The following is a 27,946-nucleotide window of genomic DNA, read 5'->3' as shown; positions in this document are numbered from 1 at the left end:
GGGCTGGAGAAATGGCCCCACAGTTAAGAGTCTATGGCGCACTTCTACAGCTGGATTTTCATCTCTGAGCTGGGGGGGGGGGTGTTAGAAGTCAGGGCCTTGAATCAGGAGAATTTCCATGAGTTCCACACCAGTCTGGGTTCTCAAGTGAGCCCCGTCTCAAAACATTAATTAACTAAAAGTTACTCATGAGGCTGAAAAGATGTTCAGCAGTTAAGAGCCCTTTTTGCTCTTGCAGAGGACCTGAGCTTAGTTTCCAGTGCTCATGTCAGGTGGCTCTTCACTGCTTGTAATAGATCAGACACCCACACGTAAATAATTTTTCAATTAAAAAATAAAATAATAAAAAGCATTCTTTAAATTTATATATTATTATTATGTGTATGTATGTGTGAGTGTGTGTGTGTGTGTGTGCATGAGTGTATGTGTGTGAGTGTGTGTGTGTGTGTGTATGTGTGTGTGTGTGTGTGAATATGTATGCCATGGCACGCATGTAGAGGTCAGGGGACAACTTTGTGGAGTCACTGTTGTGTTGCTTCTAGGGGTTGAATGAAGGCTGTCAGGCTGGACTGTCCCTATAACCAGCCTTTACCAGCTGAGTCAACTCATTAGCTGGGGAAGAAAGGTTCACTACGGCTCATGGTTTTAAAGGTTTCATCCCGTGGTCAGTTGGTTCCCTTGTTTCTGGGTTGTGTGAGGCAGAGCATCATGGCAGAAGGCATGGTAGAGCATAACTATACACCTCGTGGAGGGCAGGAAACACGCAGGGAATCAGGAAGAGGCCTTAGACGAGGACTTTCCAAAACATCCCCCAGTGACCTACTTCCTGCAACCAAGGCCCACGTCCCACTCCTGCCACCTCCAACAATGCCACTGTGTTATGAATCCACCGATGAAGACAGAGCCGTTCTGATTCAGTCACTTCCCATAAGCCCTACCCCAGGACACTGCTGCCCTGGGAACCAGGCCTTCAACACACGAGCTTTTAGGGGAATAGCTGATATTCTAAATGAGGCCGGCCACCACCACTCTTCAAGCCCAGGTCATGGAGGCCACAGCATCTGGCTCAGGCCCCAGCACACAGTCCGTTTAGATGGCCAGAGCCCTTTCAACCAGCAGGAGTGGACTCTGAGCCATTAGGATAGGCAGGACCATGGGAAGCAGGCAGAGCACTTGGCACCCCATCTTCCCACCCTCACCCCATTTTGAGATCTCTCATCTTCAGAGGTTGTTGTGTTTTGGAAACATCAACATTTTTATTTATTTATTTGTTTTGCTTTTATTTTATTTTGGTTTTTTCGAGACAGGGTTTCTCCATAGCTCTGGAACTCACTCTGTAGACCAAGCTGGCCTCGAACTCACAGAGATCCTCCTGCCTCTGCCTCCCGAATGCTGGGATTAAAGGCATACACCACCATCACTCTGCCCATCAACAATTTTTTTTTAAAAGAACAGTATTATAAAGATCGCCACATATCTGAAAGGCTTACAGTTGTCTAATTAGCAAGTATGCATACATACACACACACAGTGCATTGGTGGCTCTGTTGAGATAATTACAGAAATCATGAAGGGCATCTACTCAGGGACAGGATGTGGCTGGGAGTGGAATGTGCTCATAGTGATGGCTGCTGAATGTACCGACTCTCAGTCCTGCCAGGATGGTTGTCTGTCTTTGTACAAGGGTAACTGCCCACAGAAAGAACATTGGAAGCCTATGCTTATAGCTCTTCAGGAATATGGCTCAGAGTAGCTTCCCTGCACTCCAGAAGGTAAACCGGAGCTAACCCTGAGTGGTGAGTAGACCACTCCCCTTAGGAGTCCCGAGACTCCAAGGTCAAGGGCTGTAGGCAAGGCCATAGCCCCCAAAGCTGGAGGAGTCGCACTGCTCTGTCTGATCCATAGTCCAAAGACTAGCATGGCTACCATGCATTTGGGAGAATGACAAATGGCTGAGATGCAGGGCTCAGCCTTTCCATAGAGTTTGGGGTAGTTTGGAATGCCATGGTAACCACAATCCTGTCTCCGCAGACTGGAGGCAGAAGGCAACAGTATGCAAGAGAGGGAAGGGGAAGGCTTAGGCTCTTGTGTCTAAATCTGAGCCCACACCCTGCCCCTAACCCAAGATCCAGGCTCAACCACCCAAACAAGAGACAGACAGAGCTTCACAGCCACTAAGAATTAAAACCTATCGATTTTCCCCATTAGCTAAAGAATGCCATCAGAGTGCATTAAAACCAGGCAAAGCACAGCTTCGTGAATAATTAACATCTGCAAATGACAACCCCCTGGGACCTGGGAAGGGGGAAGGGACATCCAGAGGCCAATCTGACCCCTCTGACTCCCACCTTGGGGACTGTAGCATAGGCTACTTCTCCTCTTCCACCCTGTCTCTTGTCCCTTCTCATTCCAAGCCCTCCTTTTGGAGGGATAACCTGCCAATTCTGCATATCCAGAGACCCAAGGTTGACCCTTGAACAGGGAAGGAAAGACCCGAGTGTCACAACCATAAGGGAGATGCCACTCCTTTCTGAATGCATTCTCCTTGCTAGCAGTGCAGCCGGCTTCTAGCTGTGTCTTCTCAGTCTGTGGTTCTAGATAGAGACAGAAATCTAAAACCACATAGCAGTCTGCAACAGAGCTTTTGTGAGGACCCAGGGCCCCACAGATCATCTTCCCACCTCAATCTCCAATGAACAGAAAGAAGCACCCCGTTTGCACAGGCCAATTCAGAGGAGGTGCCCCATCAAGTGTAGAAGGAAGCAGGCCCTCAGTGTAGACAACCCAGAGACATCCCAGAGGCAGGCGGGCATCTCAACACATAGGGAAGTCTATGTAGGAGAATCGTGAGTTCAAGGTCAGCCTGGGCTACACAGGGAGGTGTGAGAAAGAACAGAGAAAAGAGAGGGAAGAGAAGGAGGGGGATTGATTAAGATAAACCATCCTTCAAACTAATCTACAAGAGAAAGCCTTCCTTTGGGGTGAACCATTTAGGAAAAGCCAGGTTCCATGCGAACACGCAAGCTGTGGACGGAGCTGGATCCCAGTGTCAAGCTGCTATCTGCTAGCATGTCTTTGGCCACTGCTCAGGAGCCAGCCCCCACTCTTTCTTTGCCAAAGAGGTCCAGGCCTGTCCCAACTCAGTTCCAGGCTTCCAACTCTCCTACTTCCAAACTCCCCAGGTCCCCAGTTTCAAGCCAAGGCCCCACCTATCTTCCCCACCCAGCCTCCCTCTTCATCACCTACGCTGAGTAGGGTGGCTTGGAACACTTCCTACACCTCTGACCGCGTTTATCTCTTCCTGTTTTGAAAGGCTCTGTAACACCCCATCATACTTGCTGTTTGCTAGTCCTGTCCCACCTCTTCAGCCCCTGAGAAGCTCTGCTCCATCCAAAAAGCCTTCTTCAAGACCTTCCCTGCCTCTCACTCTCCTCCCCAAGTGCCAGCTAGTTCCCATGTTTGAGCAGGAAGGTTCTCTCTCCAGATCCTCCAGCTAGTACCTCCCTCTCCTGCAGGTTGCTACTCTGATGTCCCCTTGTTGGGAGTTGGTTCTCAAAGCAGTCTTTCTAACTACCTGCCGGCCCATCAGCCCCATCTCACACCTGGTTAGTCCCCTGCCCGTTCCACAATCTGAATTTCTTTATCCTGTGTTTCTTCTGATCCCAGGGCCACTGATAATGGTTGTATGCGTTGTCAATTTCTGCACAGGTGTGTAGGCGGGGGGAGGGGGCTGAAGACCAGTCCAGGATCCCCACTGAAGGCAGGTGCTCTGGGATTGCCAGGAGGGAGTGCCCTTTCCGATTCATTGGCACAGTATAGACCAGCCGTGGCCCCTTCAGCCTCCTGCGGGGTACAAGCCCACCAAAGGAGGAGGAGCCTCTGACTCTTCGTGACTGTGCGCTCAGAGTCCTGCCCAGTGCCTGATAGATACATAATGATGATTAAGAAACGGGTAAACGGTCCATTCTGGTATCCCCAAGCTGAGCGTGCTCCTAAGCAGTGTCTGCCTCCTCTCTGGCTCCCATTCGGAGTGGCCATGCAATTGGACCCAGAGTCATCAGCGATGGTGACTTCTGGGAATGTGTAGGACTCGGTTAGTTGACTGTGGAGGTGTGAACTGGGGGGGGCCCTGGGGATGCTCCCTGGAGCCCAGAGCTCTGAGTCCTACCCAGATCCTTCCTACCTGCGTACGGAGGGTCCAGGTGGCACAGGAAATCTGACCGAGCCCCAGGGACTGCGCAGTGTTCCGGAGAGTCTGCTGCCGCACCAGGCTCCCAGCAGAGGCGTGGTCCTTGCTTGCCTCACTGTGGCCAGCCGCAGCCTCCCAGCTCTGGCAGAGAAGGAGTTAACTTCCAGGCTTCTCAGCGTGAATGTGGAGCTATTAATACCCACAGCCCAGCCATCTAGAGCCACCACAGAGCTGAGCCCCAGAGCTGAGCGGAGGGAGCAGGGAGCAGAGCAGCCTCCACTCTGGCCAAGCAGCACCTGACTTCAAGGGTCAGAACTTTTCCTGGGGACAGTGTAGTCACTGTGCCAGCCTCACCTGACCCTCACCAGCCCTCCAGCTTTAAGTGTCAGCTGGCTTTCCTGGAGGCCACTGTACCATTCACTCCAGCAGAGGAGAACAAACTTTGTCAGCCACCTCCGTGTCTGCTGGTCAACTTGGAGCAACAGACAACTGCACAGACCCACAGACAGAAGACCAAGGCAGCTGTGGGCCTGTCCTCAGAGTCTTACTGTTAGCAGACATCAGCAGAGCGGACAACTGAGGTGCTGAGGACTCCTCCAGAGGCAGCGATAGACCCTCTGGCCCCTACCAGTCAGCTCTTGAGTCCAGGCAGCTGCTAGACGTTGTTCAAGTGTGGCTCCCGCGGCTGGACCCCCTGTGCCTCAGAACAGGATCCCCAAGAGAGCCACAGGCTCTTCCACCTACCGAGGCAACGGGTAACCTGAGTGAGAAGGCACAGGGGGCAGGCAGGCAGGCACGGGGTCCTGAGGCTGACAGGTTGCTGACCCTGGAGCGCACTGGCTCAGAGACCCATGCCCTGGCTGGGGAAGATGCTGTGGAGACCACCAGCAGCCACCCCGGGCCTGTCCTGCGGTTGCCTCCTGCCTGGCCCCTGGGCTGTGGAGCTGATGATGTCCCAGCTTTTTGCTTGGTTTGCTTCCACAGAAAGGAGGAGGAACTGGAAGAGGTGCCACTGCAGAGGTCAGTCCTGGGGTGGGCAGCGGGCTGGCAGGACCATGGTGCAGCTCTCCTCTGGGCTTACAGGCTGGCAATGATGCTTATGGGACCCATCTGCCCACTCTGACCGCCCCCTCCACCATCCCGCCAAGCTCACTGGCTGTCACCACAACCTTCTCTTCACTGCTTCTACCCTGGTCCTAGATCGACTTGCCTGTTCCTTCATTCCCACTGTGGTCATTTCTTGTCCCTACTTAGAGACCTCCATGGTTCTCCAGCTAGCTCCTACAACAGAAAGTCAACTCTCAGAGTTCAAAACCTGTGTGATTGGGGTTGACACCCCATCTCACTCTGTTCCCCTATGTTACCAGGGATACCCTGGCTCCCCTCCACCTAGGCCCAGCTGAAATGCCTCTTCTCCCAAGGAGGCCTTCCAGAAGCCGCAGGTCCACTCAATCCAAGAGCCCCTCGTGTTCCTGGCGTTGCCCTGGCACTTAACAGGTGCCCGGTCTTGGTTGGATTAATAAGTGAAAATGTGTATGTGTGCATGTGCTCAGGTGTGAGCACTCACACACGTGTAAAACGGAGGGAGAGAGGGAGAGAGAAGACGAAGGTTTCTGCGGCTGTGATTGTGTTTGTGGGCGTGTGTGTGTGATTGTATGCACAGGTTTGTGGGAGCAGGGGTGAGTGCTGAGCACTTTTGTGATGAGAGTACATGCTGCCAGGTGGAGTCCAGACCCTCATGCTGGTGTGCCTTTCCCATCTCTCCCCACTCTGACCCTCAGGGAAACCCTAGCTCCAGTCAAGTACATTACCCAGCCAAGTACATGGCCCAGGCTCTGGGTGAATGGACAAGCTGGCCGGGTCACCTCTGCTCCAGCCCAGTCTGCCTGAGTCAGTGCTACCGTGGGAAAGGCAGACACAGGGCCACGCTGGGGTCTCTTCTGCACCCAGTGAAGAATAGGAGGAGAAAATATGGGCTCTCTCATCCTAGACCAGGTGCCCCTTGTGACTATGTTGGACCCCACATTTATGATTTCTCTGCTGGGGCCCTCTGTGTTCTCACCTGTGTAATGGGAAGAGGCTTCCTGCCTGGTTGCTAAGTGACCGGCTTCAGGTGGGGCCTGGAATGCTGGCACAGCCCTGGTGGTGTCTACAGCAGATGGGTTTGGCGTAGATTGAGGGCACATTGGTGGGAGCGGGTACACTGTGCTCATGAAGTCAGGCTACAAGATAGACTACCTCTGTTCACAGCATACTCTAAGTCTATCCAGATGTACAGATGCCTCCCAGGGAATGGAAGGCATCCAAGAAAAGGTGTCGGTGAGCTGTTGGGATGGCAAGGGTAAAGGTTGGCAGTTTGGAAAAGTCACTGTCCGGGGATGGGGTGAGGGTGGCAAAGACAGTAGTATCAGATCACATAGGCCCAGACTTCCGAGTCACATACTTTGATCTATAAGCACCAGAGCATTCATGGGAGGGTTGGAAGCCAGACAGGTTAGGAACTTCAGCGAAGTTAGGTGGGAGACGTTTTTAACTTCACAGAACTCCACAGGCTCCGTGGAGCCATTGTTTTCCTAGGGAGCTTGGAGTGCTAGGTGAATGACTGAGCAAACAAACAAAATGACAGGGGGAGACAGAGCCAGGATATCATCTGCTATTACAGACCCTCTATCTCTCTTTCTCCCGGTGGGGAAGGAACCCAGGGTCTTGCCCATGCTAGGCTAATTCTCAGCCCTGGGCTGACTATCACCAACATACACACTGCCAAGCTCTGCCTTGATGGCCCTGGGCTTCAGGTCTTGGAGCAATGCATGCATATCAATCAATCCTGAGTGATGAGTGACTCAGGAAGCCCTAGAAGAGACTAACGCACTAGGACTAGAATCTTCTGCCCTCTTCTTCCTCAGCTTCCCCACCCCCACCTCAGCTTAGGGGATTCCCACGTCGAAGAGGCCCCTCCGTCTCCTGCTCTGGGATAGAATGGCTTATGTTTCTAGGCGCTGATATTCTTTCTAACTGACATTCTGGCTCTTTAAGGCCGAAGGGAGGGACACTGCCAGGCTGGGCAGAGATGGTGACCACAGGTGCCAGGTGGTGAGGCTAAAAATACTGAGTGATGTGGACAGCCGGGCTGCGGGAGCCAGGCAGAGCTGGCTGGGAGGGGCAGCAAGACTGGGGGAGGTCACCTTGGACTCGGAGAGTGTGTGGTGCACTGGATGCCCTCACCACCTCTCCTAGCCTCTCTCTGGGGCCAGGGTTTCTCTAGAACACTTAACCACCATCTTTAAAAGCCATGGGCCAGTCTGAGTCCACCACAGTCCTCTTTCCTATGACTCTGAGATCTTTTGGGGCCTCTTCTTAGGCAAACTGGGGACAGAGAGGCTGTAAGGGGTATAGGCAACCTGCTCTTTCATTAGTAAGTTGAGCAAACTTCCTGAAGCCTCCAGGGACTGGATGTTGAAGCCACAGAGATGGGAAGAATGCAGACACTGCCCTGATGGGTCTCACTGCCTTGTAGGCACAAACGGCCATCATGTGGACAGGAACCTCTGTGAGCTATAACGAGAGTGTGAACATCATGCCGATGGATTCTCCTGTAGGTTCATGCACATGTGCCACTTGCCAACGACGGTGTCACCAGCCACCTGCTCATGCTGTGCCGCTGTGTTAATTAGGTGAGGCAGCTGCTGTGCCCATGAGCCTGGAACTTAGGACTACATTCTTCACAGCTGATGTCCTCGAAATGGAGTCTGGTGAGAAGGGCTCTGCCCCGCGCCGCCTTTCGCTGACCCTGGCTCCTTTCATCTTGACATTGGCATCGCTCAGAACCTCAGAATCCATTGCTAGACTCTGCAGTCCACTGGTAGGGAGTGAAGGGAGAGGGGGAGGAGTCAAGTGGGGTGCATGCCTGCAATGCCTGCCTCCGGGAGGCTGAGGCAGGAGGATTGTGAGTTCAAGGCCACCCTAGGTTATCTATAGTCTTGCTTAAAACAAATGCATTAAATTTAAAATATCACCCAAGATTTTTGAGAGTCAGGTGGAGGCAGTCTCTTTTACTTGCATCTACACGCGTTGCCTATAACAGTTCGTCGCAAAGGGTGCTGGGAAAGGCGGTGCAGTGCAACAACCTTACTGGGGCTTTATGAATGTGGGATCGTTTGATATATGAAGACAGATTACCTCATAATAGGTGCAAATTATGCTTATTCATTCACTCAGCAAAGTGGATGGCATCCTGCACGGGAGAAAGCTAGGGACCACATGAGAAACACCAGCTCTGTGGTCCTGGAGCTCAGGGTTAATGAGGGTCCGATGACACACGAGTAAACCCATAATGTGATCGTCAGGTTCAGACCCGCTGGGGAGGAAATGAACAGGAACACACAGGAAACACACACTTCGTGCAAGGTGACTTGGAAAGCTGGTACCCCAAACCTGGCAAAGGGAGGGGACTGACCATTCATGCAGACGGAATAGAGGCCGCAGGCATACAGTGATGGCTCACTCTTGAGAAGCCAACGTGGACAAGCCGGAGAAGAATGGTGAGACAGTGACATGCGTGAGTCGGGAACAGGTCAGATCCACTTGGCCTTGCTAGCTCTGCTAAGGAGCTGGGTTTTCTACTAGATGAGAAGGGAATCCTTTAGAAGCTTTTAAGTGGGTAAACAATAAAATCTACTTGTCATTTTAAAAGATCCCTGAGGCTGCTCTCGGCAAATCAATGGCTGCTGGGCCAGCATGGATACAGGACACCAGTACCGAGATCATGGAGGGATGTGCGGGAGGTAGGCAGGCCAGGATCAAGGGAAGAAGATGACTGCTAGCACATTTAGAATATGGTTGGTTTCAAGAATTCATACAGGAGTTCAATCCCAAAAGGCTTGTGTCGATGATATCAAGATAGAAAATTCACTTCAGTGTGGTGTTAGAGATGAGGTAGTGATGACAACGGATTAGGTCATTAGGGTGGACGCTCCCGTGACTGACTCACGGTGGCTTCATAAGTACAGGGAGTGGGGCTACATGAGCCCGTCCAGGTGTCTGTGTACTCCAGCCAAGCTGTAATGTGCCTGTCAACAGCTTCCTGTCCCCATCAGAGCCTGTACAACGCTACTTGGACTTACGGGCTGCAACCCTATGCACAAACTTCTTTAAAGATTAATTTTTTTTATTTGTATGTTTACGTCTGTGTCAGTGTGTGCTGTGCATGTGTGAGTGCCCGTGGAGCCTAGCTGGAGTTAGAGAACTCTAGACAGCTGTGAGCCACAGGACATGGATGCTGGGAAAAGAACCTGGGTCCTCTGCAAGAGCAACAAGTATTCTTAACCACTGGGCCATTTCTCCAGTTCCATCCTTGTTTATTTTTTTAAGAATTTCAGGGTAGGCCAGTATGAAGTACGGCTGAAATTAATTCTATTCGAGCGAGGAGGTCTGAGAGCAATGTGGAAGTGTCGATTCTCTCTTTCCAACAGGTGGGCTCCAGGGATCAAACTCAGGTCATCAGGTTTGGCCACAAGTTCCTTTACCCACAGAGCCATCTCACTGGCCTCTGACAAACTGGCCTGTAAGTCCTTTCTTCATTTTTTTTTTTTTAGGATAAGTTTATTTAGAACATTGCAAAGAGTGTAGTGAGTAGTACAGGACAGACTTGCCTGCAAATCTTTTTAAATCTTGGAACTCACATGTACCCCAAAGGCCCATTTGTTAAAGGCTTGGTTCACTTGGTCCCCAGCATGATACTACTGGGAAGTTGTGGAGTCTTTAAGATGGTGTGAGAAAGTCGGATCTTTGGGGGACATGCTCTTACGGGGGATATTGGACCCCAGTGTTCTCTCTTTTCCCTCCTCTCCTCCCTCCCCTCCCCTCTCTTTTCCTCTTTCTGTCTCCCTCTCTCTCCCTCTTCTCCTTTTCCCTGTACCATCCCTCAGTAGCTCTGCTTCAGCATGATACTTCCTACCATGATGCTCTACAGACCCGGAAACAATGGTACAAAATATCCATGAGCGGACACCTGTGAGGCCGCCAGTCAAAACAAATCTTTCCTATTATAAATTGATAAATTGATCTCAGGTATTTCACCAAGTCAAGGGCAAGCTAACTATCCTCCTTCTCAGAGGGAAGATCTCGGTGGTGGTATTCTTTTCGTTTTTGTGGTTTTTGTACTGCTAGGATGGAAACCCGGGTCCCACGTGAGCTAGGTCTCTTCCACTGACACTCATCTCCAGCCGGTGTAGTGAAATTCTTAAGTCTCTCAGTGAGCCTGGTCCCTGTTTCATAAGCTCCAATCTCGATCAACTCAGTCACTCTTGATTCCCTTCTCCCTCAAAGAGGAAGAAGCGGCAGAATCTGTGCCTGTGTCTCCTAAACAGGTTAGAAGGTGTTGTTCCCAGCATTTCCTCACTATAATGAAATAATTGAAGTTGTCCACTCTGTATGGAAACACAGTCCGGGCATGGGAGACGACGCCTGTAATCTGCACTCAGGAGGCTGAGACCAGAGAGTCGTGAGTCCAGGCTCAGTCCAGGCTTGGTAGTAAGACACTAAAAAAGTTCCCACCCATAGCAGCCTTTAACTGCTTCCACAAAGACTAAACATCAGCTTAGTTTCCTATGCTCTCCAAAGTCTGTCACCTCACAGTTTTATTCATCAGAATCAACCGCTGAGCTAAAATTAAAGTGTTGATGGAATGCCCTAGAAGAGCTTTCTACAAGCTAGAAGGGGCAAGCCCCTTGACTTCTCCAGCTTCTAGAGGGCACCTGCCTCCCTTGCTCCATTTCCCCTGTCAACGGATCGCCATGTCTGTTCTCCTGAACCACAGCACAGAGAGCATGGAAACAATATTCAGAGACAAAAACTTCCAAACAGGGCTGGAGAGATGGCTCAGTGGTTAAGAGCATTGCCTGCTCTTCCAAAGGTCCCGAGTTCAATTCCCAGCAACCACATGGTGGCTCACAACCATCTGTAATGAGGTCTGGTGCCCTCTTCTGGCCTGCAGGCAGACATGCAGGCAGACATGCAGGCAGAGTACTGAGAATACTGTATGCATAATAAATAAATAAATAAATATCTTTAAAAAAAAAAAAAACTTCCAAACAAGCCATGGGCTCTGCGTGCAGAGACTGAAAACATACATTTGTAACTATGAAAGAGATTCAGGGAGGGAAGAAAGGAGGGAGAAGGAAGGATAGTGGAAAAATATATAGCTCAATAAAAACAATTTTAGAAAACGTTTTTTAAAAAAGAAACTGGGGATCGTCTCCAGAAATAACAGAAACAGTCGGGCGGTGGTGGCGCACGCCTTTAATCCCAGCACTCAGGAGGCAGAGACTGGCGGATCTTTGTGAGTTCAAGGCCAGCATGATCTACAAGAGCTAGTTCCAGAACAGGCTGCAAAGGCTACAGAAAAACCAAAAAAAAAAAAAAATCAAACAAACAAACAAACAGAAATAACAGAAACAAAAGGTTGATCTGGAGTCTAGGAAGACCCCTCATCATGTCAAAATGACAATATATAAATGTATCTCATAAATAAAACTTTAATTTTTCTTGATACATCTCAATATGTAGCTCAGGCTGTCCCAGAACCTGTCATCCCCATGCCCCAGTCTCCTCAACGCTAGCCTTTCAGGCCTGTGCCACCAAGCCCTGCTGTATTTCTGTAAGCAGAGGTAACAGTGGGAACAAAAGAGACTAGGAGGCAGATAGGGAGAGCCCCCAAGGATGGGAGGATAGACCAGAGGATGGGTGAGGGTGATGAGCAGAGGCAGGGAGTGTTCAAACCAGCTCCCTGGCTTCTCACCTGTGGTTACTCCTGAGAACAAGGCTAAAGCCATGGGGAGAGCTAGTGGGGGTTCTGGCTTTAAATTTTGTTTTTTACTTTTATTTATTTGTTGTGTGTGTGTGTGTGTGTGTGTGTGTGTGTGTGTGTAGACCAGAAGAGGGTGTTTGAATTCTGGGAGCCTGACTTACAAGCATTTGCGAGCTGTCTGATGCGGGTGCTGGGATCTGAACTCTAGTCCCTCTGGTAGAGAAGTAAGTGCTCTTAACCCCTAAGCCAACACTCTAGCCCTGGATTTCTTTTTTTAAAAAAGATTTATCTTACTTCAAACTCTGGGTACATGTGTGTGTGTGCATGTATGTGTGTGTATGTGTGTGCATGTGTGTATGGGGTGTGCACATGAATGCCAGAGCTCGAGGAGGCCAGATAGAGGTGAATTTACCGCTTACCATTCCATGTGGGCGCTAGGAACCAAGCTCAGGTCCTCTGAAATAGTAGTGCGTGCTCTGAACTTCTGAGTCATCTCCTTAGCCTCATCTTTTTAAAAAAGAATTTTTGCATATATAACTTATGCAAAATTTCATTCTTTACACATGTGTATTTCATTATGATTCTTCATGCATGTGTATCAAATGTTTGAGTACATCCACATTCTACAACCCCCTCTCACCTCTCCTACTGGCCCCTTTCTTCTTCCTAAATAGTCCCCTTCCTTTCATGCTTTTTTTAAATGTACATGAGAGCGAACAGGTGATATTTGCCTTTCTGAGTCTGGTTAATTTCACAACATGATGATCTCCAGTTCCATCCATTTTCCTGGAAATGACATCATTTCTCCTTTATGGGTTAATAATCTCACTGTGCAGAGAGACTGTTCTTTTGGATGCTTTGGTACATTTGTGGGTGTGTCGCTGTGTTCATCTGCGCATGTGTGTTTGGAGGCTGGGGGCCGACACGGGCTGTCTTCTCTTTCAGTCTTTGTGTTATTTTTTGAGACAGGGTCTCTCACTGACCCTGTGGCTGCCATTTCTGGTAGAGCGGCTCATAACCCCCCGCCCCCTTCCCCACTATCTGTCTATCTTTTTTCTGTCCCAAGTGCTGGGGTTACAGGCATGGGCTGCCACATCTGACTTCTACATGGGTGCTGGGGATCTGAACTCAGGTCCTGTGTTTATGCAGCAGGCACTTTACCTACCCACCATTTCCCTAGCATTTCCTTTTTTCTAATTTATTATTATTGTTGCTTAGTTAGTATGCAAAGTAATAGATTCCATTGTGACATCTTCAAATTTATGAGTTTTTCATCTATATTTTCGTGTGTGTGTGTGTGTGTGTGTGTGTGTGTGTGTGTATATACCTTTTTGTTCATTACTGATGGAGGAGGGTTATCTGTCTATTGTGTTAATTTCATTGGTCAATAAAGAGACTGCCTTGGCCCCTTGATAGGACAGAAAATTAGGTAGGCGGAGTAAACAGAACAAAATGCTGGGAAGAGGGCTATGAGCCAGACGCCATGGAGCCAGCCACCAGGTCAGACATGCTAAATCTCTCCCGGTAAGCCACGACCTTGTGATGCTAGACAGATGGTTAGAAATGGGTTAATCAAGATGTGAGAGTTAGCCAGTAACTAACTCTCTAGAGATAATGGGCCAGGCAATGCTTAAATGAATACAATTTGTATGTTGTTATTTCCGGGGCTAAGCTAGCCATGCAGGAGCCGGGTGAGGCGAAAAGCAGGCCTGCCCGCAGCTCCTCACTACACATTACTCTGTGGACAAGGCTGGTACCCTGCTTTGGCTGTTATATGTTATATGTAATGCAATGATACACCGTGTAGGTGTCTCTGGGTTGTGCTGACTTAGGTTCCTTTGCTAGACCATGCCATAGTTCTATTTAAGTTTTGGGGGGTCCTCCACACTGACTTTCACAGTGGCTGTTGGATTTGTGACTTGGCAGCAGAAGTCAGTTTCATGACTTAGTCCCCTGTGTTCTCCCAGAGAGGCAAGGGCCATGCCTTGGGATGAGAAGAAAAGCCAGCAAGAGTCAGCCATGCCTTGCTATGTGGGTCTGTGGACACCACAGGGGCATCACCTGGGGCTGGTGTGAGTGCGGTTAGTTTGTCCCCCTCCACACACACACACACACACACACACACACACACACACACACACTCCGAGATCCTTCATAGACGCGTGCCCAGACAGAGGGAGCCTGGCAGCAATGCTCAGAGGGGACAGGAGAAAACGGAGCCTGTGGGGCAGCACCGAGTTCCCCTTCTAGACACACTTCTGGAGGTTAAGGGGCATGGCTGCTTGGGATGGCTGTCCCTGGTGGAGCCACTTGCTTGGTGTAGGCAGTGTCAGGGTGGGTGAATAGTGGCATTCCAAGGAGATGCCCAATGGGAGAGGTGGGTGAGCAAGTGAGGCACGTTCCAGGTGTCAGTCCTGTGATGGAGAGTGGACTCCATACAAGACAAGGTGGGTGGTGGTGACTGCCAGGCTGACAGGCAGGGAGAAGTGAAATGGCATCGGGTAGCTGTCTCTGTGAGGTCCAAGGGCTGTCACATGCAGGAACTGGACAAACAACGGGGTAAGCAGGGATGCCAAGGGAGCAATTCGGAGATTCTGGAAGGTAAGATTATGGGTGAGTCCTCATGAGGTCTGGGGTTTGTTTGTACCTGGGGATGTAGCCCAGAGAGGCAGAGTGGGTTGCAGGTGACATCATGATATCTGGGCACTGAGAAAACAGTTCTCAGATGTGACTCTGATCTCTAAACTCTGTCTCTCACAAGTCTAAACACAGTCATTTGCTCTGGAGCATGGCCTGGCATGGAACTTCTGAAGGCTCTCGGTATGTCACAGTGAGCAGCGGGGCTTCAGGACTAGCGTGTGGACAGAGACCAAGTTCCTGACAGAAGGAAAAAGGCACGGGGAACAACACAGTGCCCCGGGGGCTGTCGCTGCTCAGTCACGGCCAGGGGAGGGACTTTGAGTGGACCAGAGGGCCTGGGCTTGAATCCTGTGTGATGGGGAGCGGAGGCTAGAAACAAGCTCTTCTCTCCCAGATCGGGTGTAGTGAGTTGAGGAGTGGAGGTTGGGGGCATCCTTTGACCCGTCCTGCACTGTACAATACTGGCCACTAGAGGGAGTGCTGTACTCGTATTTGCAGGGACTGGCCCAGCAAGGCGCTGTTTGCTCAACCTTGGCTTCTTTTTCTAATGACTTTGACAAGTTCAGTCTTTGAAACCACATGTTACAGATCCACTACTTCTGGTTATGTGGACTTAGCAGAGTAGCACAGAAGTTCTGTCATGTGGTTTCATCAGCCATAAAATAGACATAGAAACATGTGTAGTGATATATACCTATTATCCCAGCTCTGGCAGGCTGGGTCAGAATAGTGAATTTGAGACCAGCCTGAGTTACTACAAAGGCTACACACTGAGTTCAGGGGCAACCTGGTCTATATAGTCACACCCTGGATCAAAGGAGAAAAACATAAAAGTAAGTAGATAGATAGTAGATAGATAGATAAAACAAATAAACAAACAAATAAATAAAAGAGACAACACTTAAAACCCAGGGCACAGCCGGGCAATGGTGGCACAGATCTTTAATTCTCACACTCTGGAGACAGAGACAGGCAGATCTCTGCGAGTTCAAGGCCAGCCTGGTCTATAGAGCAAGTTCCAGGACAGGCACCAAAGCCCCAAAAAAAACCCTGTCTCAAAAAAACAAAAAACAAAAGCAAACAAAAAACCCAGGGCATTCTGACCTTTTATCAAAATATTCAACATCTTTGGAGAGCTGGAAACCCTGAGAATCTGAGTCCACATTCGTACCTGGTCACCCTGGGCACAGCCATATGGAGATGATCCACAGAAGGCGAGAGGGTAGCTTGGTTCAACACAACTGAGCAGCCAGTGTTGACTCAAACTTTGGGAGTGTGACCCTCAGTAATTTATTTTAGGCATGTTTAAGCATAGCACAGTTTAGTAAAAAAAAAAAAATTCTGGTGATCCCAACACTTAGAAGGCAAAGGCAGGTAAATCTTTGTGAGTTTGAGGCCAACCTGGTCTACAGGGCAAGCTCCAGGACAGACAGGGCTACACAGAGAAACCCTGTCTCAAATAAATAAATAAATAAACAAACAAACAAACACAAAACAAAGCTTTTCTGGTGACAACTCAATCCTGTGTTCACAATAAGGCTTCGGACATGACCACATCGAAACTCTTTGTAAAGTGCATGTGGCATCTGTCATAACGACAGACTCTGTAGACTGACTTCATGTGACACCTCCCGTAAAGATAGGTTTTACAGATTGACAGCTCATGATAAGGGTCTAGGGACAGATCCAGTGTGGTCTCAGCCACACAGATAGCACAAAGGTCACCAGGCAATTCGTCATGTCTGCTCCCAGCCTTCTGGGTAGAGAACAGGTTATACAGCCCTCCATTTGAAGAGACAGCCCTGTGTGTTTAACAAGCCTAGTTTCCCACATGTTTATCTGTGCACACAAACAAGGACCTCTGTGCCTCCCACACCCACTGCTGTGCTTTCATACAGATGGAGGGGGCATCACTCTGGCCACTCCACTCCCACAGTCCTGGCTCACGTTGATGCCATATCTCCCGTCTGAAGCCGACAGCCTTCCAACTGGTCCTTCCGAGTCCTCTTTCCCACAGTCTGTTCTCCCTACACACCCAACCCTTCTCTGCTCAAAATCCTTCAGAGTGAAAGTCAAAGACTTCCAGCGATCCCATCTCACACACACACACACACACACACACACACACACACACACACACACACATCACTGCTCCTGCTGCCCCTGTCCCAGCCCTTCTCCCTGCTGCTGAACTTTGACTGCAGGACCTTTGCACCAGTCATTTCCTTGTCCTGGCTCCCCTTTCTGCACGCTCCCTTCCCTCACCTCATTCAAGTCTCTGCTTAGGGATCACCATCTTTGTGAGGACTTCCCAGCATGCCATTCCCCCTTTCCTGCCTTATCTCTTTTTTCACATTAAAGCTTTGACCTGCATTGTTTATGTCTGGGTCCTATTTGCCAGTGCCTCTCTTTACTAGAGCCAAGGTTCTGCAAAGCTGGGGCTTTTCTGTGTTGCCACTTGGAAACGCTACTTAGCACGGTAGGAGGACTTGATAAACAATTGGGGGCAGTCTGTAGTTCAGTGGCAGAGTGCTTGTCTGGCAGGTCAGAGGCCCTGAGTTTGATTCCCAGAACTGCAAGGGAAACAAAAAGGTAAAGAAGTATTTGCCTGGCTGCACACGGTGGCGCATGTCTGTAATCTCAGCACTTCAGAGGCAAAGGCAGGCGGATCTCTGTGAGTCTGAGGTCAGCCTGGTAGTGAGCTCCAGGCCAGTGAGACCCTGTGTCAAATAAGCAAGCAAAGGAACTATTTGCCTGTTTAGTTGGTGGATGAAAGTGCAGTGGAGGCAATGGTGGTACCAAGAGATCCAGCCAGGCCTGATGTTGTGGATACTGTGGGATGCTATGGGATGCTGTGGGATACTGTGGATGCTGTGGAATGCTGCGGGATCCTGTGGGATGCTGTGGATGCTGTGGGATGCTGTGGATGCTGTGTGATGCTGTGGGATGCTGTGGATGCTGTGGGATGCTATGGGATGCTGTGGGATGCTGTGGGATGCTGTGGGATGCTGTGGATGCTGTGGAATGCTGTGGGATACTGTGGATGCTGTGGAATGCTGTGGGATCCTGTGGGATGCTGTGGAATGCTGTGGGATCCTGTGGGATGCTGTGGATGCTGTGGGATGCTATGGGATGCTGTGGGATACTGTGGATGCTGTGGAATGCTGTGGGATGCTGTGGGATGCTGTGGATGCTGTGGGATGCTGTGGGATGCTGTGGATGCTGTGTGATGCTGTGGGATGCTGTGGGATGCTGTGTGATGCTGTGGATGCTGTGGGATGCTGTGGGATGCTGTGGATGCTGTCGGATGCTGTGGGATGCTGTGGATGCTGTCGGATGCTGTGGGATGCTATGGATGCTGTGGGATGCTGTGGATGCTGTGGGATGCTGCTGGACCTGTCAACACAGAAGCACAGAGCCTGCCTTTAGGCTGAACAGCCTGTGGTTGGTATCTTGAAGTTTTCCATTTGTTTTGTTTTTGACTCTGTGACTTTAGGCTCATGGGACCCTCCCACTGGGGACTGAATTGGGATGGATCACCGTCAGGGAGGCCCTAAGTACCTGTAAGAGTCTACACCATCCTATGAATGATCCTATACCCAAGGGAGTATGGTATTCAATAGGAGTGAAACCCACCAGGGAAGATCCTAGAAGAGACCCTTCTGTCCTGCATTCTGAACACAGAGTGACCCAGGTCAGCCCCAGGCCCAGGTATACTGTGGAAGTTGACCTTTTGTCCACTGGAGCTATCAAAACTGGGGTCATTTTGAACCCCACATTAGAGAGAACCAAGCTAATCAAGAGAGAGCCCCCAGATTCCTGGGACACTCGACCTTTGAGATGACTGGCATCTGGCCTTGCCCCTGGTAGCTTAAGCAGCAGGCTGCAAATTGACTGGAGCAGGTCACTGGACTCCTCTCTGAGCCTCTGTCATCACATCTGTGAACTAGGCAAGAACCTTTTATACACTGAACCTCAGGGCGGGTGGGGCATTCAGTGATCGGCAGCCGTGGTTCTTGACTGTCACAGGGAGTGTGGCCCTGACCCACCCTGGATCGTGTTTATGGTTATTCAGAACAGTCCAGATGTCAAGGCTCTATTTCTATCCCTGTTCCTTGGACTGTTCAGAGGCAATCTAGCTTTTACTTCCAAAGGGATGGGTGACAAGGGACAAGATAGAGTTCAGTAGTAACTTCAGGTCCAGAAACCAAAATAGTACTGGCTTCATTGAGGACTTCAGACATTGCTGGTAACTTCAGGCCATACTTGGGGGAAGCTGCAGGACTTGGTCATGTCCTTAGGTCCCGGTGGTAGCTGTAAACCTTGAGCTCAGCCTCTGACAAGTCCCAGTGACACCTGGGAGGTGCCGGTGTCTCATTCCCTGCCCTTCATTCTGGCTAAGCCCTCATATCTCCCCAGCCACTAGAATTCAAGCCATTCTCTAGGATACACTTAATTAGCCAAGCTTATTAACTCCCACAAGGCTTCTCCTCCCCTCCTAATTAACTCACTTAATTAGGGCTTGCAGACCCAGCTCCACCCAGCCCCCTCTGGCTCCCACTCCTCTCTGTCTCTTCCTGGCCCTGGCTCAGCCAAGCCCCCAAAAGACTGGGAAAGGGGTAGGTGTTGCCCGAGCGCCTTCAGTACGTTGGCCTTCACTTCATGTCCTCCGCCCTGTCACGGGACACCAGGACTCTGCCTTTTACCGCAGCAGCACAAGGCAGAGAGGAAAGCAGGTCAGGGCAGAGGATGCAGAGAGGAGAAATGGGATGAGATGAGTCTGAACATGGTGGCAAGGAGGGCCAGGAGCAGCTGGACTGGGGAACAGGAGGGAACAGCAGAGCCTGAACCCTGGAGGCAATGTGATTTGAGTCCCGGGTTGTACGAAAGCTCTATCCAGCCTCCCCTCTCCCTGTGCCCCTGATGCAGAGGGAAAGCTCCTGCACTGAAGGGACCCAGCCAGGTATCAAGGTGCTAGTATGCACAGGGCGTGGCCTGGCACGAATCTGTGTTTATTAAAAAAGCAGGTGGCCTTGAGAAGAGGCTAGGGGTGGGAATTTGAGGAACTGGGGGAAGGGTGGGGACAGCCAAGCGAGTACTGTGTCTATGGTCTATGGTCTGTCTGGAGTATGCTAGGAACATTCTAGGCCTGGGAAGGAGGAAAGGGCATGCAGATCTGGACGTGATGGTATGTACCTGTGATCCCAACACTGTGGAGGCTGAGGCAGGGAGATCAAGTCTGAGGCTAGTCTGGACTGCATTGTGAGACTCTGCCTCACATTCAAAGAAAAGCCAGAGAACGGGGTGGGAAGGAGGTGGGTGCTCACCTGGGTCAGATGAGCAGGTGTTTAGGTGCTCACCTGGGTCAGATGAGCAGGTATTTAGGTGCTCACCTGAGTCAAATGGGCAGGTGTTTAGGTGCTCACCTGGGTCGGATGAGCAGGTGTTTAGTTCACTCCCAGATTTTAACTGAGGCGGGGGAGGGGTGCTCACCTGGGTCAGATGAGCAGGTGTTTAGGTGCTCACCTGGGTCAGATGGGCAGGTGTTCACTCCCAGATTTTAACCGGTTCAGAAATTCACATTCCTCCACTGAGCAGAGAGCATGGGTTTGTAAGTAGCAGAGACCCAAGTCACTCTGATTTCAACTCCAAGGGGACTTTACTGGGTCACAGAACTAAACGGTCCAAGTCTTCAAGTACAGGGGTGTCAAGGAGTCCAGATAACGGCACAGCTTGAACCCACCCCACCTAGGTTCTCTATCTACTCTGCTGGCGTCATCCTCTGGAGGCTCTCCCTGGTGAGGCAACGCCAGGCCCTCACTCTCTGCCTTTCACTGTGGCCTGGCTGGGGCAGGTACACATCAGAGAGGACCCACCCCTGTAGCCAGGAATGTTTTATACACTGATTGGCGGAGCTGGGTCACAAGAGCAGGCCAAGAGTCGAACAGGTGCTCCTCGGATGGACGCCCTCATCATCAGCTCCTCTAATGAGGAAGGAAGGGTACAGCAGGGAATGTTGGTTCCTAAAGGGAAACCGGGGGGTCTGGGACCAGAACGTGCAGACAGATGCTAGGTAACGGATTCTGTGCCGCTTGGACTGTGTGGGCATCGCGCCAAGCCTAGCAAAGTTCCAAATGCAGGCGTGTGAGGCAGTCTCTGCCAGGCCCCACCCAGATGTCCTTGGCCTCTTTCCCAGCTTTTCCTGCAACTTCATCTCTTCCTGAGGGCTTTCTGGTTCCGCCCCCAGCCCTACTCCCACCCCAGCAGCTCTTCTCCATCCTGGCCTCCAGGATGTGGCCAGCACGCCCTACACTGTCTCGAGTTCCTCAGTGATGTCGGCTGCGTGTGTTTGTTTCAGAGTGGTGGCCCACTCCAGGATGCACCCTTGCCTATCTTCCCCCCTCTCCTTGTCCTCCCCTCCCCGAGGTCACCTACTAGATAAAGGACTTGCTCAACTCTCTATCTCAGGGTCTGTTTCAGAGAACTCAAACTAGGACACCAATAAAGCCAGCCCCCTCCCCCCAGCCTCCAGGGAAGTGTACTAGACACACTTGATTCCTTATAAATGCCTGTGTTCCCGGGGGTCATTTTGCAAGGATCAGGGACTGAGTCAGCTCTGAGAGTCCAGGCCTCAGTTGGAGGATTACAGAGACGCAGTAAGCATGGCTGGAGTCAGGTCCCATCGGGTCCTCATTTCATCATTTTCAAAAGCAACAGCTGCATCCCAGCCCTAAGGGCACAGCATCTATCACTAAGGTGACAAGATGGCAGGGTGGTAGGGGCTAGCAGTGCCAAAGTCTCCCCATTCCTGGTACTTCTCAAAGCACTGACCGATGAGGTCATCCAGAGTAAGAATTTTTCTTGATGTGTTTATATTTTATCTTATTTTTGAGGCAGGGTCTCACTCCACAAGTCAAGGCTGGCCTTGACCTAGCGACTGTCTCCCTGCCTCAGCCTCTGAAACACTAAGGTTGTAGGTGGAAACCTCACCATTGGGGTTTATTCTAGATAGTTCTAGGACCTGGCTTTAGGAAACATACTCACAGAGTGAAAAAATTCAAAGTTGTGCCTGGTGATACACACCTGTAGTCCTAGCGCTTAAGATGTAGAGGCAGGAGGATCAGAAGAAGCTCAAGGTCACGCTCAGTTATGCAGCAAGTTCAAAGTCAGTGTGGGCTGCGAGAGTCTCTGCCTCAAAGAAAGAAAGAAAGAGGAAGGAGGGAGGGAAGGAGACAGACAGACTTGTGATCCCAGCACTTAGGAGGCTGAGCTAAGAGGATGGACAGTGAGTTCTGATTTAGCCTGATATACATATATATACACACACACACACAATACATACATACACACATACATACATACATACATACGTGTGTATATACTCTCTCTCTCTCTCACACACACACATATATAGACTCTGTCTTAAGGGGGGGAATCACATTTATCAAAACTTTCACAGAGTAATTTTCAGTTGTTTTGAAAAAATGTATAGTTGCGGGAAGTGGAAGATACCCCAGAAGCCAATGTGAATGGTTTATCATCTCTGTACCCCATGGTTCTACTAAGAAACGAACCACAACAAACATGAACCCCATCAGATCCCCTCCCTCCCAGTCCTGGACCTTGAATATATTCCACAAGCAGCCACTCCCCTGACGTTACAGACATCCTCCTGCCTTTGGCTGGCTCAGCAACAAGGAGCGGAGTTCTTGCCTCAAAGCGCAGCAGGCCTGCAGAACCACAGAGAAGCAGGTCTTTGCTCCAACTGCCAGCACACGGCACTTGTCAGCATCAGTGCCTTCCTGCTGGCCACCCACGGTCGCAGTTGTATTTCCACGTGGGGCAGAGAGCACAAGAACACGGCTGGAACACTCTGCTGCTCCCGTGGGATGCATTCCAAACAGACTTCAGAGACCCACTGCCTCCCAGCCACTGCACTCCGGCTGCCCCTCTCTTTCTGAAGTACCGTGGGTTCTGATGGAGCCCTAGCTCAGCTCATTGGCTCTGTCCTCAGGGGCCCTGGGCACTTCAGTTCCACTTGCCTGTGCTTTCCATATCTGTGCACCCAAATGACATCATATCTGTCATCTTAAACCTAACCCGTTTCCTGAACTACCCAGTCACCAGCATCACCAGGATTCTTGATCTGTTGAGCGATATAAGCTGGTCCTGGAATCAGTTTCTAAGGGGTTCTTTCTGTACAATAATACCATAGCCACATGGATCAATAACTCAGGAACATCTCTGTGTCACGACTGGGACAAGAGCGAAAGAGTGAGCCTGAGATGCCCCGATACCCGACCCCCCAAGCATAGAGATGACTAATATACAAATACAAGCACTTCTAAGGTCACTTGCTTCAGCTAGGAGCCTTACCCAGACTCTAGTTTGAGCGTTGTCATGTACAGGGTCTAGATCATGTGATTTCTCCCTGAATCTTCCCTCCCCCACACCCTAAGAATTAGAAACTTGACTCAGTCACAGGGAGTGACCCTGGGGTTCTGAGGTTCCAAGCCTCCCGCGTTTCCCTGTACAGGAAGCAGTCCCTAGGTGCTCAGGAGCACGCCATCCTTTATGCCCCCGGAATCTCTGCACGTGGGAGGTGGAAACAGCAAGACCTTGGGTTTAAGGCCAGCCTGAGCTACATGGCAAGGCGGTGCTTCGAACAAAGCAGAACCAAACTGACTTCCTTACTGCGGAGAGAGCTGTGTGTTTGGACAGAGGCAATCTGCATGGAGATCTGTTTTCCGGTATTCTGCATGGCTGTGGAAGTCGTGGCCAAGTTTTATCTTCACGTTCTACTTGCCGTTCACGATGGCCCTCTAGAAGGACAGTGCTGCTATGGGGACAGCATTGACTGGCACATTTCTAGGCATCAAGGACAAGGGACTGTAGCCACCTGCCTTGTTCCTCCGGTCAGATAGACTGAGCTGGTTCCGACACAGGTCATGGTGGGATCAGGCAGACAAGCAATTTACCGCAGAAAATGCTTGGGAGGGAACTAGCGGAGGCTTGGACAAGTGCCAGATTGCGAGAGACCTAGCAATTGAAAGAGGGGAGTGGGGAGGGCGACATTGGGTAGCAAGAGCCTAGAATGCTTCCATAAAGTCCATGGGAAGTCCTGGACCCCAAGTTGGCATTAAAGGAGTCTTGTGTCCCCAAGGAACGGATGAACCCTAGTTCCCTGGCTGGGGATCAGCCACAGAAAGCAAATATGGTTCTCCTTTGTGAACCATAGGTCAGTTTCATGGCTGCTGCTGGTAGTGATTTATTCCAGCCCCAAATGGCTCAGTCTCAGTGGGAGAAGCTCAGGCCAGCACAACCCTCCACTTTCACTGAACAACAATTCCATGGATCCCGTGAGCCTCCTCCTAGGTGAAACCTTTGAAGGGGAAGGTGAGAAAAACAAACTGTGCTCCCTCCATCTTGCTGCAGGCAGCTGGGGGGCCAGAGCAGGCTTCCATTCCTCCTCTCCCCACAAGCATTCTAAATTAACCACAGCCTTCACTAAGGCTTTGGCTGGTTGTGACAGGTTACCCAGTGCCATACCCACTCCCACCCCCACCCCACCCCGCCACCCATCCTAACAAGTCCAAATGCTTGGTTTTCAGAAGCAACGGACAGCCAGATTCTTCACGATTTTTTCTTGTTCCTGTATGTGAAAGCAGCCTGGTCCTCTTCTAGCAGGGCTGTAATGCCTGTCTTCCTTGCTGGCCCTCAAACATACAAAACCTATAGCTTCCTAGCTTAGTTTTAAGGACAATAAGTGTTTCCTGCAACAGTACTTTGCCTATGGGAATAAAGACTTCCCACCTTGCATTGTTGAGAGGGCAAAAGGGAAGAGACAGCCCACAATGCATTTTGGCAAACCTTTACTAACTGCACTGTGGGTAATCAAGGCCCCAGTTGAAGAATGAAGGAAGTTTTTTCAGGAGGAAGCCTTCAACTGGGAAATTCTTGCCAACTGTTAGTCAGATGTCTGTTGCTATAACAAAACACCTGTGGTAAAAGGATTATAAAGAAGACAGCTTCATTTTGGTCCAAAGTTTTGGAGGCTTTAACTGTTTGTTTGGCCTTGTTGATTTGGGGCCAGTGGCAAGGTAGAGTATCTCAGAAGCCGGCTTACAACATGGCCAGGAACAAAAAGAGAAGAGTGTCCCACAATTCTTTTTGAGAGCATGTCCTCATATTACGTAAAACCTCCCACGAGGCCCCGCCTTTTAAAGGTTCCCATCACCATTCAACAGTGCTAGGCTTTAAGATTGAGCTTCTCTTTCTAATTTTCTGTCATGGTGGTTGTTAGGTATTTTTGTTCTTCTGATTTTTTTTTTTTTTGAGTCAGAGATCTGCCTGCCTCTCCCTCCCAAATGCTAGGATTAAAGGCATATACCACCAGTGCCTGACTTCTCTTTCTGTTTTAAAAGATATTTTTAATTATTCCATTTTACTTCATGAGTGTGTTGCCTGCATGCGTGTCTGTGCCCTGCTTTCATGCCTGGTGCTCAAGAAGGCCAAGAGAAGGCATCAGATTCCCTGGAACTGAAGTGACTGCCCTCTGGTGCTGGGAATCTAACCTGGGTCCTCTGGAAAAGCAGTCAGTGCTCTTAACTGCTGAACTATTTCTCCAGCCCAAGGAACAAGCCTTTGGGGCACATTTAAAAGTCAAACTATAGCAATAACCACAGCCAAGAACATGCCAAGCCCTGTTTCTGTGGATGAGGAAGTACTCTCTAAGCCCTAGTGTCTGGGAACTCAGTTATAAAACACAGGAAGAAGACACCCTTTCTTCCGCAGTCTCCTGTACTTACCCCATTCACTCACACAGACACCCCCACTTTGCTTGTCTGGAGCACTAATACCTCACTTAGTGAGTATAGGACAAAGATAGACCACTCGAAAGCTCTGATGTTAAGAGGATGAAGCGGAAGAGAACAGGCAGGCACAGGAGGGTTACGTGTGTGGAAAACAGAAGAGAAGGGGAATGTGTTGTAGACAGGAGGAACCAAATGTACAAAGATGTGGAAAAGCAAGAAAGCAGATGCTCCAGAAAAACTTGTTGAGGCCAAGTCTGAGTGGAGAAGAGAGGATCATCACGGGGGTGGTGTGGCAAGCGGGCACCAGATGCTGGCAGTTTTCAACATGGGGTGTCTTGGGATTTCTATTGATGTGAGAAACACCATGACCACGGCAACTCTTCTAAAGGAAAACATGTCATTGGGGCTGACTTACAGTTCAGAGGCTTAGTCCATTATCATCACACTGCAAAGCATGGTGCCATGCAGGCAGACATGGTGATGTAGAGGTAGCTGAGAGTTCTCTATCTGGATCTGTGAGCAGTAGGCAGAGAGAGGCACTGGGCCCCGTCTTGGGCATGTGCAACCTCAAAGTCCACCCCCAGTGACACACTTCCTCCAACAAGGCCACGCCTACTCTCACAAAGCCACACCTCCTAATAATGCCACCCACTATGAGCCTATGGAGGCCTTTTTCATTCAAATCACCATGCAGGGTAAGGAAGGTAGGCTTTACCCCACAGGGCACAGGGAGTGCTGGCAAGTTCATTAAGGATGCAACCCAACCAAAATTGCATTCAACAGAGCTGGTGGCCACAAAAGATTTGGCTTCCAGAAAATGGAATTTAGGTAAAGGTTGGAGGAGGGTGGGCTAGGAATTAGACATAGTTGTGTTGATAGTGTAGGTTGCCAAGCAAAAGTCTGTGCATCAACTTTTTTTCTTCCAGTTCAGGGGATTCAGTCAGGACCTTCCATATACATTCCAGGCAAACTCTCTTCTCCTGAGCCACATCTCCAGTTCCTGTAAAGCAATTCATGTAACTTAGGTGCGTGTGTGTGGTATGTGTATGGTATGTGTGTGGTATGTGTGTTGTGTATGTGTGGTGTGTATGTGTAGTGTGTGTGTGGTATGTGTGTGTGGTGTATGTATGTGTAATGTGTGAGTGTAGAGGCTAGAAGTTGACATTATCAGGTGTATTCTTCAATCACTCCCCAGCTTATTTATTTTTTGTGGGGTATGCATGTGTAGTGTGCATGCATGTGTGTGTTTGCACGTACACGTGTGTGCATGTAGAGACAGAGGTTAAGTGCAGTATTTATTTCTCTTAGTTGTTCTCTACTTTATGTACCAATGCCTGGACTTGTACTTGAACCCAGAGCTCACCTATTGGGCTAGTCTTGCTAGTCAGCTTGCTCTGGAGATCCTGCCTGCCTCCCATGTGAGTTCTGAGGATCTGAACCCTGGTCTTTAGGCTTGAGGGAAACAATTTATTCAGGCTTCTCATTCATTTCCCCATTTCCCCTCCTTTTTTTTTTTTTTTTTTTTTTTTTTTTTTTTTTTTTTTTTTTTTTTTTTTTTTTTTTTTGACAGCATGTTTCACTGAATGTGGAGCTCACTGATCAGACAGACGAGGCAGGCAGGTGGCTCCAGGGATCCGCCTGTCTCTGCCTCCCTAGTATTGGAACTACAGGTGTTATGACACTGGATTTCTGGCTTTTATGTGGGTGCGAGGACTGAACTCAAGTCCCCATGCTTGCCTGGCAAGCACTGTATACCTAATAAGCCATCTTCCCTGGTCCACCTAAGGTTACTTAAGTTTGCAATACCCTGTTCTAAAAGTTCCAGAAGCAGTCAGAGTGGTTGGGAAGAGGATGCTGGTTTTGGAAAACAAGCTCATCAGTGATTAAAAGGAGGGGGAGATTCTGGGTGTGCTGGGGGCTTTTTCCATGAAGAAAATAACGTGCTGCGGGGATGAGGTGCAGAAGAGAGACTGGGCCTCCGGAAGGACACGGTGTTCCCACTCCACCGCCATCTCTGCTTCTCCGCCCCACCTGCACCCAGGCTACCAATTTCCAGTTAATGAACAAAGCTCTTCGCACCCGGGTGTCTTTGCACAGCTGCTGCCTTAGCCAGGAGCCCCCTTCCTTCCGTTTTGCTTAGACACCTTAACTCCTCACCGGCTCCTTACAGCAGGGCTCGCAGGTTCGGCCTGAGACATACACGACCCGCAGACCCCAGGTCTCTGAGTAGCCTGGTAGTTTTCTGAGGTCTCGTGGAGATCGAATGGATAGGTGGAAGAATGAATGGGCAGACAGGCGGGTGAACAGATGGACCGGTGGTTGAATGAGTGCGTACATTCTGAATAGGAGGACTCGGATATATTTTCCTTCTTGGGAACAAATCCAGGCTCCGCCCCACAAGCACAGGCTGGAAGAGTCTGGGACAGTCTGGTTCCCTCGGGGACCAAGCAGCTGGACCAGGTGACCCTCTGCGACTCCCCGGAGCCCTCTCTAACC

At 50.0% G+C, this 27,946-nt stretch overlaps 1 protein-coding gene across 1 annotated transcript in view; it reads left to right on the top strand.

The window, feature by feature from the left end:
- The first annotated feature begins 4,982 nt into the window (after positions 1 to 4,982).
- Sbk1 (SH3 domain binding kinase 1) overlaps positions 4,983 to 27,946 on the top strand; it is a 45,534-nt gene continuing 22,570 nt past the window's right edge. Inside the window, exon 1 of the mRNA XM_085693054.2 lies at positions 4,983 to 5,209. The gene's annotated coding sequence lies outside the window, so the exon portion shown is untranslated. The remainder of the gene's footprint in view (positions 5,210 to 27,946) is intronic.

Source organism: Myodes glareolus, chromosome 7 (assembly GCF_982192425.1).
Source record: "Myodes glareolus chromosome 7, mMyoGla1.1, whole genome shotgun sequence".
Lineage (NCBI taxonomy): Eukaryota > Metazoa > Chordata > Mammalia > Rodentia > Cricetidae > Myodes > Myodes glareolus.
This window is presented reverse-complemented; position numbering and strand designations above follow the sequence as displayed.